This window comes from Oncorhynchus tshawytscha, linkage group LG08 (assembly GCF_018296145.1).
Source record: "Oncorhynchus tshawytscha isolate Ot180627B linkage group LG08, Otsh_v2.0, whole genome shotgun sequence".
Lineage (NCBI taxonomy): Eukaryota > Metazoa > Chordata > Actinopteri > Salmoniformes > Salmonidae > Oncorhynchus > Oncorhynchus tshawytscha.
Window position 1 is genome coordinate 14,664,846 of NC_056436.1, and position 14,712 is coordinate 14,679,557.

Sequence of the window (14,712 nt, forward strand, 5' to 3'; positions counted from 1 at the left end):
GGGAAGAGAGAGGAGGCAGAGGTGAGGTTGGGGAGAGAGAGGAGGCAGAGGTGAGGTTGGGGAGAGAGAGGAGGCAGAAAAGAGGTGGGGGAGAGTGAGGTGAGGTTGGGGAGAGAGGAGGCAGAGAAGACTGGTGGTGGATAGAGGTGAGGTTGGGGTGAGAGAGGAGGCAGAGAAGAGGTGGGGGCTGAGAGAGGTGAGGTTGGGGAGAGAGGAGGCAGTGAAGACTGGTGGGGGAGAGAGGTGAGGTTGGGGAGAGAGAGGAGGCAGAGAAGAGGTTAGGGAGAGAGAGGAGGCAGAGAAGAGGTGGGGGAGAGAGGAGGCAGAGAAGAGTTTGGGAAGAGAGAGGAGGCAGAGAAGAGTTTGGGAAGAGAGAGGAGCAGAGAAGAGGTGGGGGAGAGAGAAGTGAGGTGGGGAGAGAGAGCAGGCAGAGAAGAGGTTGGGGAGAGAGAGGTGAGGTTGGGGAGAGAGGAGGCAGAAAAGAGGTGGGGGGAGGAGGCAGAGAAGAGGTGCGGGGGAGGAGGCAGAGGAGAGGTGGTGGAGAGAGAGGAGGCAGAGAAGAGGTTGGGGAGAGAGAGGAGGCAGAGAAAATGTGGGGGAGAGAGGAGACAGAGAAGAGGTGGGGGAGAGCAGAGGTGAGGTGGGGGAGAGAGAGATGAGGTGGGTGACAGAGAGGATGCAGAGAAGAGGTGGGGGAGAGAGAAGTGAGGTGGGGGAGAGAGAGCAGGCAGAGAAGAGGTGGGGAGAGAGAGGTGAGGTTGGGGAGAGAGGAGGCAGAGAACAGGTGGGGGAGAGAGAGGAGGAAGAAAAGAGGTGGGGGAGAGAGAGGTGAGGTTGAGGAGAGAGAGGTGGGGGAGAGAGAGGAGGCAGAAAAGAGGTTGGGGAGAGAGAGGAGGCAGAAAAGAGGTGGGGGGGAGAGAGGAGGCAGAAAAGAGGTGGGGGAGAGAGAGGTGAGGTGGGGGACAGAGGATGCAGAGAAGAGGTGGGGGAGAGAGAGAGGTGAGGTGGGGGAGGGAGAGGAGAGGAGGCATAGGTGAGGGTGGGGGAGGGAGAGCAGGCAGAGAAGAGGTGGGGGAGAGAGAGAAGAGGCAGAGAAGAGGTGGGGGAGAGAGAGGAGGCAGAGAAGAGGTGGGGGGAGAGAGAGGTGAGGTTGGGGAGAGAGAGGAGGCAGAGAAGAGGTGGGGAGAGAGGAGGCAGAGAAGAGTTTGGGAAGAGAGAGGAGGCAGAGAAGAGGTTGGGGAGAGAGAGGAGGCAGAGGTGAGGTTGGGGAGAGAGAGGAGGCAGAGGTGAGGTTGGGGAGAGAGAGGAATTAGAGGTGAGGTTGGGGAGAGAGGAGGCAGAAAAGAGGTGGGGGAGAGAGAGGTGAGGTTGGGGAGAGAGGAGGCAGAGAAGAGGTGGGGTAGAGAGAGGTGAGGTTGGGGAGAGAGAGGAGGCAGAGAAGAGGTGGGGAGAGAGGAGGCAGAGAAGAGTTTGGGAAGAGAGAGTGGGCAGAGAAGAGGTTGGGGAGAGTGAGGAGGCAGAGGTGAGGTTGGGAAGAGAGAGGAGGCAGAGGTGAGGTTGGGGAGAGAGAGGAGGCAGAGGTGAGGTTGGGGAGAGAGAGGAGGAAGAGAAGAGGTGGGGGAGAGAAGGGTGAGGTTGGGGAGAGAGGAGGCAGAGAAGAGGTGGGGGAGAGAGAGGTGAGGTTGGGGGAGAGAGAGGAGGCAGAGAAGAGGTGGGGGAGAGAGGAGGCAGAGAAGAGTTTGGGAAGAGAGAGGAGGCAGAGAAGAGTTTGGGAAGAGAGAGGAGGCAGAGAAGAGGTTGGGGAGAGAGAGGAGGCAGAGGTGAGGTTGGGGAGAGAGAGGAGGCAGAGAAGAGGTTGGGGAGAGAGAGGAGGCAGAAAAGAGGTGGGGGAGAGGGAGGTGAGGTTGGGGAGAGAGGAGGCAGAGAAGACTGGTGGGGGAGAGAGGTGAGGTTGGGGAGAGAAGGGAGGCAGAGAAGAGGTTGGGGGAGAGAGGAGGGAGAGGTGAGGTTGGGAAGAGAGAGGAGGCAGAGGTGAGGTTGGGGGAGAGAGAGGAGGCAGAGGTGAGGTTGGGGAGAGAGAGAGGAGGCAGAGAAGAGGTTGGGGAGAGAGAGAGGAGGCAGAAAAGAGGTGGGGGAGAGGGAGGTGAGGTTGGGGAGAGAAGAGGCAGAGAATACTGGTGGGGGAGAGAGGTGAGGTTGGGGAGAGAGAGGAGGCAGAGAAGAGGTTAGGGAGAGAGAGGAGGCAGAAAAGAGGTGGGGGAGAGAGAGGTGAGGTGGGGGACAGAGAGGATGCAGAGTGAGGTGGGGGAGAGAGAGAGGTGAGGGGGGGGAGGGAGAGGAGGCATAGATGAGGTGGGGGAGGGAGAGGAGGCAGAGAAGAGGTGGGGGAGAGAGAGGTGAGGTGGGGGAGGGAGAGGAAGAAGAGAAGAGGTGGGGGAGAGGTGAGGTTGGGGAGAGAGGAGGTGGGGGAGAGAGAGGTGAGGTTGGGGGGAGAGAGAGGAGGCAGAGAAGAGGTGGGGGAGAGAGAGAGGTGAGGTGGGGGAGGGAGAGGAGGCATAGGTGAGGTGGGGGAGGGAGAGGAGGCAGAGAAGAGGTGGGGGAGAGAGAGTTGAGGTTGGGGAGAGAGGGGAGGCAGAGAAGAGGTGGGGGAGAGAGAGAAGAGGCAGAGAAGAGGTGGGTGAGAGAGATGAGACAGAGAAGAGGTGGGGGAGAGAGAGAGGTGAGGTGGGGGAGGGAGAGATGGCATAGGTGAGGTGGGGGAGGGAGAGGAGGCAGAGAAGAGATGGGGAGAGAGAGGTGAGGTTGGGGAGAGAGGAGGCAGAAAAGAGGTGGGGGAGAGGGAGGTGAGGTTGGGGAGAGAGGAGGCAGAGAAGACTGGTGGGGGAGAGAGGTGAGGTTGGGGGAGAGAGAGGAGGCAGAGAAGAGGTTAGGAGAGAGAGGAGGAAGAAAAGAGGTGGGGGAGAGAGAGGTGAGGTGGCGGACAGAGAGGATGCAGAGAAGAGGTGGGGGAGAGAGAGGTGAGGTGGGGGAGAGGAGGCATAGGTGAGGTGGGGGGAGGGAGAGGAGGCAGAGAAGAGGTGGGGGAGAGAGAGGTGAGGTGGGGAGGGAGAGGAGGAAGAGAAGAGGTGGGGGAGAGAGGTGAGGTTGGGGAGAGAGGAGGCAGAGAAGAGGTGGGGGAGAGAGAGGTGAGGTTGGGGGAGAGAGAGGAGGCAGAGAAGAGGTGGGGGGAGAGAGAGGAGGCAGAGAAGAGGTTGGGGAGAGAGAGGAGGCAGAGGTGAGGTTGGGAAGAGAGAGGAGGCAGAGGTGAGGTTGGGGAGAGAGAGGAGGCAGAAAAGAGGTGGGGGAGAGAGAGGAGGAAGAGAAGAGGTTGGGGAGAGAGAGGGGGCAGAGAAGAGGTGGTGGAGAGAGGAGGCAGAGAAGAGGTGGTGGAGAGAGAGGAGGCAGAGAAGAGTTGGGGAGAGAGAGGAGGCAGAGGTGAGGTTGGGGAGAGAGAGGAGGCAGAGGTGAGGTTGGGAAGAGAGAGGAGGCAGAGGTGAGGTTGGGGAGAGAGAGGAGGCAGAGGTGAGGTTGGGAAGAGAGAGGAGGCAGAGGTGAGGTTGGGAAGAGAGAGGAGGCAGAGGTGAGAGGTTGGGGAGAGAGAGGAGGAAGAGGTGAGTTTGGGGAGAGAGAAGAGGCAGAGGTGAGGTTGGGAAGAGAGAGGAGGCAGAGGTGAGGTTGGGGAGAGAGAAGAGGCAGAGGTGAGGTTGGGAAGAGAGAGGAGGCAGAGGTGAGGTTGGGGAGAGAGAGGAGGCAGAGAAGAGGTGGGGGAGAGAGAGGAGACAGAGAAGAAGTGGGGGAGAGAGAGGAGACAGAGAAGAGGTGGGGAGAGAGAGGAGACAGAGAAGAGGTGGAGGAGAGAGAGGAGACAGTAGAGGTGGGGGGAGGCAGAGAAGAGGTGGTGGGGGGGAGGCAGAGAAGAGGTGGTGGAGAGATAGAAAGAGGGGAGGCATTGAAGAGGTGGGGGAGAGAGAGAAGAGGCAGAGAAGAGGTGGGGGAGAGAGAGGAGGAAGAGAAGAGGTGGCTGAGAGCAGAGGTGAGGTGGCACACAAACAAACAAACAAACACACACACACAGCCAGCCCTGCCAACATTTCCCTCCCTGCAGCTTTTGACCCCTCCAGGAGGATCATCCATCCAGAAACACCCATCTGTGCCTGTCTCTCCAAAGAGAGGAGAGGGGTGTGTGTGCGGACGTGTTTGTGTGTTAGAGAGAGCAGCATAACCAGCACAGTCCTGAGCTCTGAGAATAGAATACACTGCATGTATGATACTTGGCCCATACATTACACACACACACACACACACACACACACACACACACACACACACACACACACACACACACACACACACACACACACACACACACACACACACACACACACACACACACACACTCTCTGTTAGATGAGGTGCCAGTCCCCAGCTGCAGTCACTGTCGGAAAGGCCATCCCAGCTGTGTCTCTGGAGCTGGGTCACCTGATCCATGTCCTCACCTTTGGCCTCATTTCCTGTCACTGATGACCAATGAAAGTAGAGGCAATCTCCCCAGGCCCCTCCCTCAGAGTTACTGAGGATTTGTCGCAATGTTCTGATTCCAGTATGACTTGGACTTCCTATTCTGACTTTCTGCTTTTCTTGACTTTCTCAAATATTAAAGTAGGACCACATTGTTTGATGACAACGTTGTTGGCTGGTGAATCACACTATACAGGAAGTAATCCCACGTGCCTCACACACAACAGTAGCTTGGTAAGCGTAAGCCCTTTATTGACTGCAAGACAACACAATCAATCAATGTTCAACTAGGATATTTGATTTATTCAGTACCATACTGTACAGTAGAGTGTATTGTATAATGAAGCAAACAGAAGTAACCTCAGTATAGCCTAACTGTAGGATAATTCATTAGTAGCCCACAGCTATCGTACACACACACACACACACACACACACACATTGAAAGGCTTAGTTTCTTTGATGTGGATTAGTGAGCTAATAGAATGGTCTACTGTGGCTACAGGAGGACTAGTGAGTGGTAGACCTGGCAGCATGTCTCTGAACGTTGGCCTGTAGAAATACATGGATATAGAGAGGCTGGGAGAAAAGACTAGGGATGCCCTTAGTGGAGAAGCCTATCTATGCTGCTATACGTCTCTCTATACGGATCTTAATTTGAGTCAGTTTGCTACAGCAGGACAATAATCCTGCAGCAACAGGACATGTGAATTATTGTGTGTATTATAATGAATGGATATTTTTGTCGTGGTTGATATATTTTTTGTTAGAGAAAATCAAGTCTGACATTTCAAAGTGGAAATTACAAACAGTAGAAGCCTTTTTAAACCTCCTGCGGTGCAGGAAAATTCTCAGCAACTAAACTGACCAAATTAGGATCCTACAGCTGTAAACCGTTTCCTCGACTAAAAAACACTTTCAATTGAGATTCCTGCCAATTCATTACCCTGAATGTACGTTGTTGCATTTCTCAGGGAAGTCCACAGGTCGATTGGTTATCTATCTGTTTCACAGGAGGTTGGTCTCACCTTAAGTACCAACAACAGGCTTGTGGTAATGGAGCAGAATCAGTGGAATGGTATCAAATACATCAGACTCATGGTTTCCATGGTTTCCAGGTGTTTGATGTCATTCCATTTGCTCCATTCCATTATTATGAGCTGTCCTCCCCTTAGCAGCCTCCTGTGATCTGTTTTCTATCCTGAGGTCGGATTGGTTGCCTGTAACACATTATGGTTTCAGAAGCCAGGATAATTAGGATTGATTTCTGAGAAAGCTACATTTCTACTGCCTCCCTTCCAGCTAAAGCTCTCTGTTGAAGTATTGAAACCAGCGCTGCTGAGCCAGCTGCTGCCGAGCCAGCTGCTGCCGAGGTGTGTTGTGTTTATTTGTTCTATATGAGGCTCTTTTAATAAACAAAGACACATCTCTGGTCTTTCTCCTTCACCTCTCAATTTGTGTTGTTGTGCTTGGGGTGTGTGTGTGTTTGTGTGTCTCAACTCCCTAACCCAATTCCCTTGGACCTCAATGAGCCTGCATTATGAATTCCTTTGTTTTTCTAGGTAAGGCACGGAATTATACGGTAGCGCTCGCTGCTCTGGGGGAAATTAGAGTTGTGATCGCAGAAGATTGTGAGCGCAATTTGTTTTTGGAAGCTTGTATGTTTTTCAGGGGAAAAGCCACGTTGAAAAGAAAATGTGCAATTATTGATCGGCAAAGTCATTTAGAGTGGTGTGGTTTAGATAGGAAGCCTTAAATGTAAACTTAGAACCATTTTCCTGATAATGGAAGTTGAAATGAATCTCTGCGACTAGATCCACCAGCCAAGGTCATTTCAGAGCAGCCTGCTGCGGCATTCCTTGGTTGCTCGAACTGTGTGTGTGTTTTGCATTCGTTGTTTGCCTGCCCGTGATTGTGTGGGTGGGCCTTTGTGAGTGTGAGGGTGTGTGCTTGTGGGCCTGTGTGTGTGTGTTTCTTTATACATGCGTGTGTGCGCGCTTGTGTGTGCACGCTTGCATACGTGCATGTGCGTTTGAGCGTGTGTGTGTGTGTGTGTGTGTGTGCATCATTCATTGGGGATCGAGTCTTGCTTAATGGGCTCCAATTACATCTGATGCTTCCATCCATCCTGGGCCTGGCCCTGTCGCCACGGCAGCAGGAGAGTGTGGGTGTCACTGCTCTAAGCCGTCACCATGGATTATGGGATGGATGTGCAGCCAGGGAGGGTCTGAAGCTGAATACACACACACATGCACGCAAAGGGTGGCTACTTTGAAGAATCTATAGTATAAAATATATCTAGATTTGTTTATGTCACGCCCTGACCTTAGATATCTCTGTTTATATATATTTTGGTTAGGTCAGTGTATGACTATGATGGGTACTCTCGGTTTTTGTATGTCTAGGGGTTTTGTATGTCTATGTTGGCCTGATATGGTTCCCAATCAGAGACAGCTGTTTATAGTTGTCTCTGATTGGGGATCATATTTAGGCAGGCCTTTTTCCCCCCACTTTCTGGTGTGGGATCTTGACGATGTGTAGTTGCCTGTCAGCATTATTTTGTATAACTTCACGTTTCGGTTGTTCTTTGTTGTTTTGTTTAGTGAGTTTCAGTTTATTAAAATATGTGGAAATCTACACACGCTGCGCCTTGGTCTCATCATTATGACGAACGTGACAGTTTAACACTTTTGGTGTTTAATTCTTTTTTGGTTACTACGTGATTCCATATGTGTCATTTAATTCTTTTTTGGTTACTACGTGATTCCATATGTGTCATTTAATTATTTTTTGGTTACTACGTGATTCCATATGTGTCATTTAATTATTTTTTGGTTACTACGTGATTCCATATGTGTCATTTAATTCTTTTTTGGTTACTACGTGATTCCATATGTGTCATTTAATTCTTTTTTGGTTACTACGTGATTCCATATGTGTCATTTAATTCTTTTTTGGTTACTACGTGATTCCATATGTGTCATTTAATTCTTTTTTGGTTACTACGTGATTCCATATGTGTCATTTAATACTTTTGATGTCGTCACTTCTGCAATATAGAAAATAGTAAAAATAAAGAAAAGCCCTTGAATGAGTAGGTCCAAACTTTTGACTGGTAATGTATATTATTTAGTATATGTAAAGACAAGATTAAATTGAGAATAGTCTGATGGGTGAGAATATTGTCACTTGTGAATGATGCCCAGTGTGTGCAGACTAAGGCAAGAAAAAGTGCATGCCTTTTCTTTTCCCAATCATAGTCACATGTTTCATGTAAGCCTAGCCCATAGCCTATGTTTTGATCAGGTGGTATAATAACTCTAAATGTAGCCCATATGCTATGTTTTGATCAGGTGGTATAATAACTCTAAATGTAGCCCATAGCCTATGTTTTGATCAGGTGGTATAATAACTCTAAATGTAGCCCATATGCTATGTTTTGGTCAGGTGGTATAATAACTCTAAATGTAGCCTATAGGCCTATATGTTTTGGTCAGGTGGTATAATAACTCTAAATGTAGCCTATAGGCCTATATGTTTTGGTCAGGTGGTATAAAAACTCTAAATGTAGCCTTTTGGCCTTGGACCGCTGAAACACAGTTGGAGAGCACAGCCTACAGAGCCTAGTGAAACACGGTCTATTTAGAAGAGGATCCCAGCTTTATCCTGCTGCTGGATTTATTGCTGAGTGAGTCTCAATATTAGGACGGTGTTCCTTATGTTTTGTAAACTCAAGTGTATATTTTTATTTCTATTTTTTATTTGACCTTTATTTAACTAGGCAAGTCAGTTAAGAAAAAAATCTTATTTTCAATGACGGCCTAGGAACAGTGGGTTAACTGCCTTGTTCAGGGGCGGAACGACAGATTTTTACCTTGGCAGGTTATATGTAAGACTAGATTAAATTGAGAATAGTCTGATGAGTGAGAATATTATCAAGTGCTTTCAGATAGTGAATGAGAGACTGATGAAGTGTGTGCAGCCTGCGCAAGAAACAGAACAGAACTCATGCCTTTCATGTAACATTTTTCAAATCATCACTAGAGTCGCATCATACAGCCTTAGAATGTACAAAAAATATCGAAACATATAGCCTGACGTTTTTATCACAACTAAAGTTGAATAAATAACTCTAAATGAAGCATGTCGAAAAAGACCTGTTGCTTTGTCAACCTCTCAACACAGAATAGAAGCATGTGCGCTACCTCGGAAATCATTTGGAGAAAATATCATTTTTATTTTATTCAGCTATGTTCAATTGTGTTCTTCTTAATATAAAATAATATACAAATAATGCCACCGGAATTATGAGCAAATATTATCTGCTTAATGAACTAGTGTAGCCCACAGCCATATGGCATAGCCAGATCAGGGCCTAACATAAGGACAACTCAGAATATGCTTTTCTGTTCTTCTGACATAAGCTACATTTTCTTCATATCGTGTTTCTTTAGACCTGTCTAAAATTAATAATGGATTTATTGTGATGGTTATAGGTTATATTAAATGGATTTATTCATTTTTATTTTTAAATGTAGATGTTCCAAAGGTCTGCATCGGGGGCTGGTAGGCTATGCGTGGAAGATGCCAAACATGTTTTCTTAATGAATGGTCAATTACCATTAGACCAGCAGTTATTTGCATGACAATCACTGACTGACAAAATTTCATGACCACCACAGCCCTACCTAACACACACTCACTCACTCACTCACTCACTCACTCACTCACTCACTCACTCACTCACTCACTCACTCACACACACACGTACATACGCACACACGCGCACACACACACTCACTCTCCTGGCTTGATAAATAACCTTGAAGGAAATGACAAATGACTCAAGTCTTAAACCTTTGTTCTCGCTGACTAAATCATGGTGGTTAATATCATTTTCTTTCCTAATCTTTTTTTTACAGGAAGAAGTTGTTCTCTGAATTCCCAAGTGAGGATTCTGTGAGGCTTCTAAAAAAAGGTAAGCACCTTTAGGATGGAGGATACTTTCAGGGTATGGGATGGTTGGACTAAGACGGATGTTTGATCAGAAGGTAAAGGACAGATCATCATTTGGGCCAGTGGAGGCTTCTGAGGGGAGGACGGCTCATGATAATGGCTGAAACTGATTGAATGGAATGGCATCAAACTATGTGTTGGATGTATTTGATAACATTCCACTCCAGCCATTACCACAAGCCCATCCTCCCCAATTAAGGTGCCACCAACCTATTGTTTTTTTACCCCCCTTTTCTCCCCAAAAATGTGGTATCCATTTGTTAGTAGTTACATACGGGCTCGAGAGAGACTAAGGTCGTGAGCCATGCGTCCTCTGAAACACAACCCAACCAAGCTGCACTGCTTCTTAACACAGCGCGCATCCAACCCGGAAGCACCAATGTGTCGGAGGAAACACCATACACCTAGCAACCTGGTCAGCGTGCACTGCGCCTGGCCCGCCACAGGAGTCGCAGTCCTTGTGCCATTTGTGCATTGCCCCATGGACCTCCCGGTCGTGGCCAGCTGCAGCAGAGCCTGGGCTTGAACCCAGAGTCTCTGGTGGCACAGCTAGCACTGCGATGCAGTGCCTTAGACCACTGCGCCACCCGGGAGGCAACTTTATGGTTGTTTATTAGCTTCCTGTGTGTGCTTGTGACCATGTAAAATCTGGGTTTTCTTATTGGGCTGTAGAACTCAGCTGCACAGTAGTTTATACAATTTTACTGGCTATGTGACATTTGTGTATTGAGCAGGCTTGGATGGGCGGAACTGAGATAAACTGGGCTGAATGTAGCCGGGCTGGGCAGAACACGCCTTTGCTGTCACTGCTGTGTTGTCCTGTCCTGACCAGTATTACTCTAGTTTAGGTAGTCCCCTCACTAATGAGCAGCATTGCTGTGACCACAAGGAGACAGACAGACAGACAGACAGACAGACAGACAGACAGACAGACAGACAGACAGACAGACAGACAGACAGACAGACAGACAGACAGACAGACAGACAGACAGACAGACAGACAGACAGACAGACAGACAGACAGACAGACAGACAGACAGACAGACAGACAGACAGACAGACAGACAGACAGACAGACAGACAGACAGACAGACAGACAGACAGAGAGCCTTACAGCATCACTCCTAGCCAGTCAGAAACATTGTACCAATTCAAGCAGAATGGTTTAGAAAGAGAAACAGACAGCAGCCAAAATGCAGCTCATCTTTCAGGCATCTTTCACTGAGCCAACTGGAGAATGACTGCAGCAGCAGCAACAACACTCACGCTCCATCCCCGTCCCCATAGACACATCATTATATCAACACTCACCATCCCCGTCCCCATAGACACACCATTATAACAACACTCACGCCCATCCCCGTCCCCATAGACACACCATTATATCAACACTCACCATCCCCGTCCCCATAGACACACCATTATAACAACACTCAAGCCCATCCCCGTCCCCATAGACACACCATTATATCAACACACCCCATCCCCGTCCCCATAGACACACCATTATAACATCACTCACGCCCATCCCCGTCCCCATAGACACACCATTATATCAACACACCCCATCCCCGTCCCCATAGACACACCATTATAACAACACTCACGCCCCATCCCCGTCCCCATAGACACACCATTATATCAACACACCCCATCCCCGTCCCCATAGACACACCATTATATCAACACTCACCATCCCCGTCCCCATAGACACACCATTATAACATCACTCACGCCCATCCCCGTCCCCATAGACACACCATTATATCAACACACCCCATCCCCGTCCCCATAGACACACCATTATAACAACACTCACGCCCCATCCCCGTCCCCATAGACACACCATTATATCAACACACCCCATCCCCGTCCCCATAGACACACCATTATATCAACACTCACCATCCCCGTCCCCATAGACACACCATTATAACAACATTCACCATCCCCGTCCCCATAGACACACCATTATAACATCACTCACGCCCATCCCCGTCCCCATAGACACACCATTATATCAACACACCCCATCCCCGTCCCCATAGACACACCATTATAACAACACTCACGCCCCATCCCCGTCCCCATAGACACACCATTATATCAACACACCCCATCCCCGTCCCCATAGACACACCATTATATCAACACTCACCATCCCCGTCCCCATAGACACACCATTATAACAACACTCACCATCCCCGTCCCTATAGACACACCATTATAACAACACTCAAACACCATCCCCATCCCCATAGACACACCATTATAACAACAAACCCCATCCCCGTCCCCATAGACACACCATTATAACAACACACACCATCCCCCTCCCCATAGACACACCATTATATCAACAAACCCCATCCCCGTCCCCATAGACACACCATTATAACAACACACCCCATCCCCGTCCCCATAGACACATCATTATAACAACACACCCCATCCCCTCCCCATAGACACACCATTATAACAACACTCACCATCCCCGTCCCCATAGACACACCATTATAACAACACTCAAGCCCATCCCCGTCCCCATAGACACACCATTATATCAACACACCCCATCCCCGTCCCCATAGACACACCATTATAACAACACTCACGCCCCATCCCCGTCCCCATAGACACACCATTATATCAACACACACCATCCCCGTCCCCATAGACACACCATTATAACAACACTCACCATCCCCGTCCCCATAGACACACCATTATATCAACACTCACCATCCCCGTCCCCATAGACACACCATTATAACAACACTCACGCCCCATCCCCGTCCCCATAGACACACCATTATATCAACACACACCATCCCCGTCCCCATAGACACACCATTATAACAACACTCACCATCCCCGTCCCCATAGACACACCATTATATCAACACTCACCATCCCCGTCCCCATAGACACACCATTATAACAACACTCACGCCCCATCCCCGTCCCCATAGACACACCATTATAAAAACACACACCATCCCCGTCCCCATAGACACACCATTATAACAACACACCCACCCCATCCCCGTCCCCATAGACACACCATTATAACAACACACACACCCCATCCCCGTCCCCATAGACACACCATTATATCAACACACACCATCCCTGTCCCCATAGACACACCATTATATCAACACACACACACCGACCCTGTACACACATCATTACTACAACATGTGTTGAGATACAGTTGCCATCTCCGTCCTCAAGCTTGTCCCTGTCCTCTATCCAAAGTTACCCAGGGTTAGGAGGGATTATTCAGACCCAGTACATTAGTAGGACGTTTGGGGGGAGAGGGTAGGACATTATTACGACATAACCTTTACACAAATTACAGGGTGTCACATTACACAAATTATTGAACCACATATTGAATGACAAAGTTTGTACAATCAGCTACAAAAAAAATGTGTGTGTAGGTGCTGAGAGTAGGGAATAAAGGGTCTGTGTGTAGGTGCTGAGAGTAGGGATTAAAGGGTCTGTGTGTAGGTGCTGAGAGTAGGGAATAAAGGGTCTGTGTGTAGGTGCTGAGAGTAGGGAATAAAGGGTATGTGTGTAGGTGCTGAGAATAGGGAATAAAGGGTCTGTGTGTAGGTGCTGAGAATAGGGAATAAAGGGTCTGTGTGTAGGTGCTGAGAATAGGGAATAAAGGGTCTGTGTGTGTAGGTGCTGAGAGTAGGGAATAAAGGGTCTTTGTGTAGGTGCTGAGAATAGGGAATAAAGGGTCTGTGTGTGTAGGTGCTGAGAGTAGGGAATAAAGGGTCTGTGTGTGTAGGTGCTGAGAATAGGGAATAAAGGGTCTGTGTGTAGGTGCTGAGAGTAGGGAATAAAGGGTCTGTGTGTGTAGGTGCTGAGATGAGGGAATAAAGGGTCTGTGTGTAGGTGCTGAGAGTAGGGAATAAAGGGTCTGTGTGTAGGTGCTGAGAGTAGGGAATAAAGGGTCTGTGTGTAGGTGCTGAGAGTAGGGAATAAATGGTCTGTGTGTAGGTGCTGAGAGTAGGGAATAAAGGGTCTGTGTGTAGGTGCTGAGAGTAGGGAATAAACGGTCTGTGTGTGTAGGTGCTGAGAGTAGGGAATAAACGGTCTGTGTGTAGGTGCTGAGAGTAGGGAATAAACGGTCTGTGTGTGTAGGTGCTGTGATGAGGGAATAAAGGGTCTGTGTGTGTAGGTGCTGAGAGTAGGGAATAAAGGGTCTGTGTGTAGGTCCTGAGAGTAGGGAATAAACGGTCTGTGTGTGTAGGTGCTGAGAGTAGGGAATAAACGGTCTGTGTGTGGGGGTGAGATTCTCAGATGTGAGAGTGAAGAGCACTTGGCTCTTGAACATAGGTTTACTGGAGGAAAGCAGATGGTGTGTGTGTGTGTGTGTGTGTGTGTGTGTGTGTGTGTGTGTGTGTGTGTGTGTGTGTGTGTGTGTGTGTGTGTGTGTGTGTGTGTGTGTGTGTGTGCGTGCGTGCGACACGTAGTGTCTTTTCCCTCAGCAGTACTAACTCTCTTGTAATACTTCATCAACTTTGAAAAAATAGTGCCATTTATACATGATAACATGTCACTGAATTGTTTAGACTTTATTCAATCGGACAATTCCAGTAAGTGTTTACAGCGTTTTCAATACCAGAGAGGTAAATTAGAACATGTGTCATGTGCTAGCCAACAAGCGAAGGATCATGTCCAAATAGTTGGAGAGAACATCATGAGATAAACAGTTTGTCTCTGGTTGAAATAGAATGAATCAGCCTTTTCTGACTGGAAGTATGTGGACATTCGTATCAGTACAAGTTCATGGAATTTTTCAGTTTCGAAAATCTCACAGCTTTGATCTGAGGCACATTTTAACCTCTACAGGATCAGTGTCTGCCCCGCGGGACAGTTGAGCTAACGTAGGCTAATGTGATTAGCATGAGGTTGTAAGTAACAAGAACATTTTCCAGGACATAGACATATCTGATATGGGAAGAAATCTTAAATTCTTGTTCATCTAACTGCAATTTACAGTAGCTATTATAGTGAAATAATACCATGCTATTGTTTGAGGAGAGTGCACAGTTATGGACTTGAAAATGTATTAATAAACCAGTTAGGCACATTTGGGCAGACTTTATACAACATTTTGAAC

At 48.4% G+C, this 14,712-nt stretch overlaps 1 protein-coding gene across 1 annotated transcript in view; it reads left to right on the forward strand.

Moving 5' to 3' along the window:
* Nucleotides 1-14,712, forward strand: part of fut8a (fucosyltransferase 8a (alpha (1,6) fucosyltransferase)) — a 155,723-nt gene that overhangs the window by 53,484 nt on the left and 87,527 nt on the right. The window contains exon 2 of the mRNA XM_042325268.1: nt 9,479-9,534. The gene's annotated coding sequence lies outside the window, so the exon portion shown is untranslated. The remainder of the gene's footprint in view (nt 1-9,478; nt 9,535-14,712) is intronic.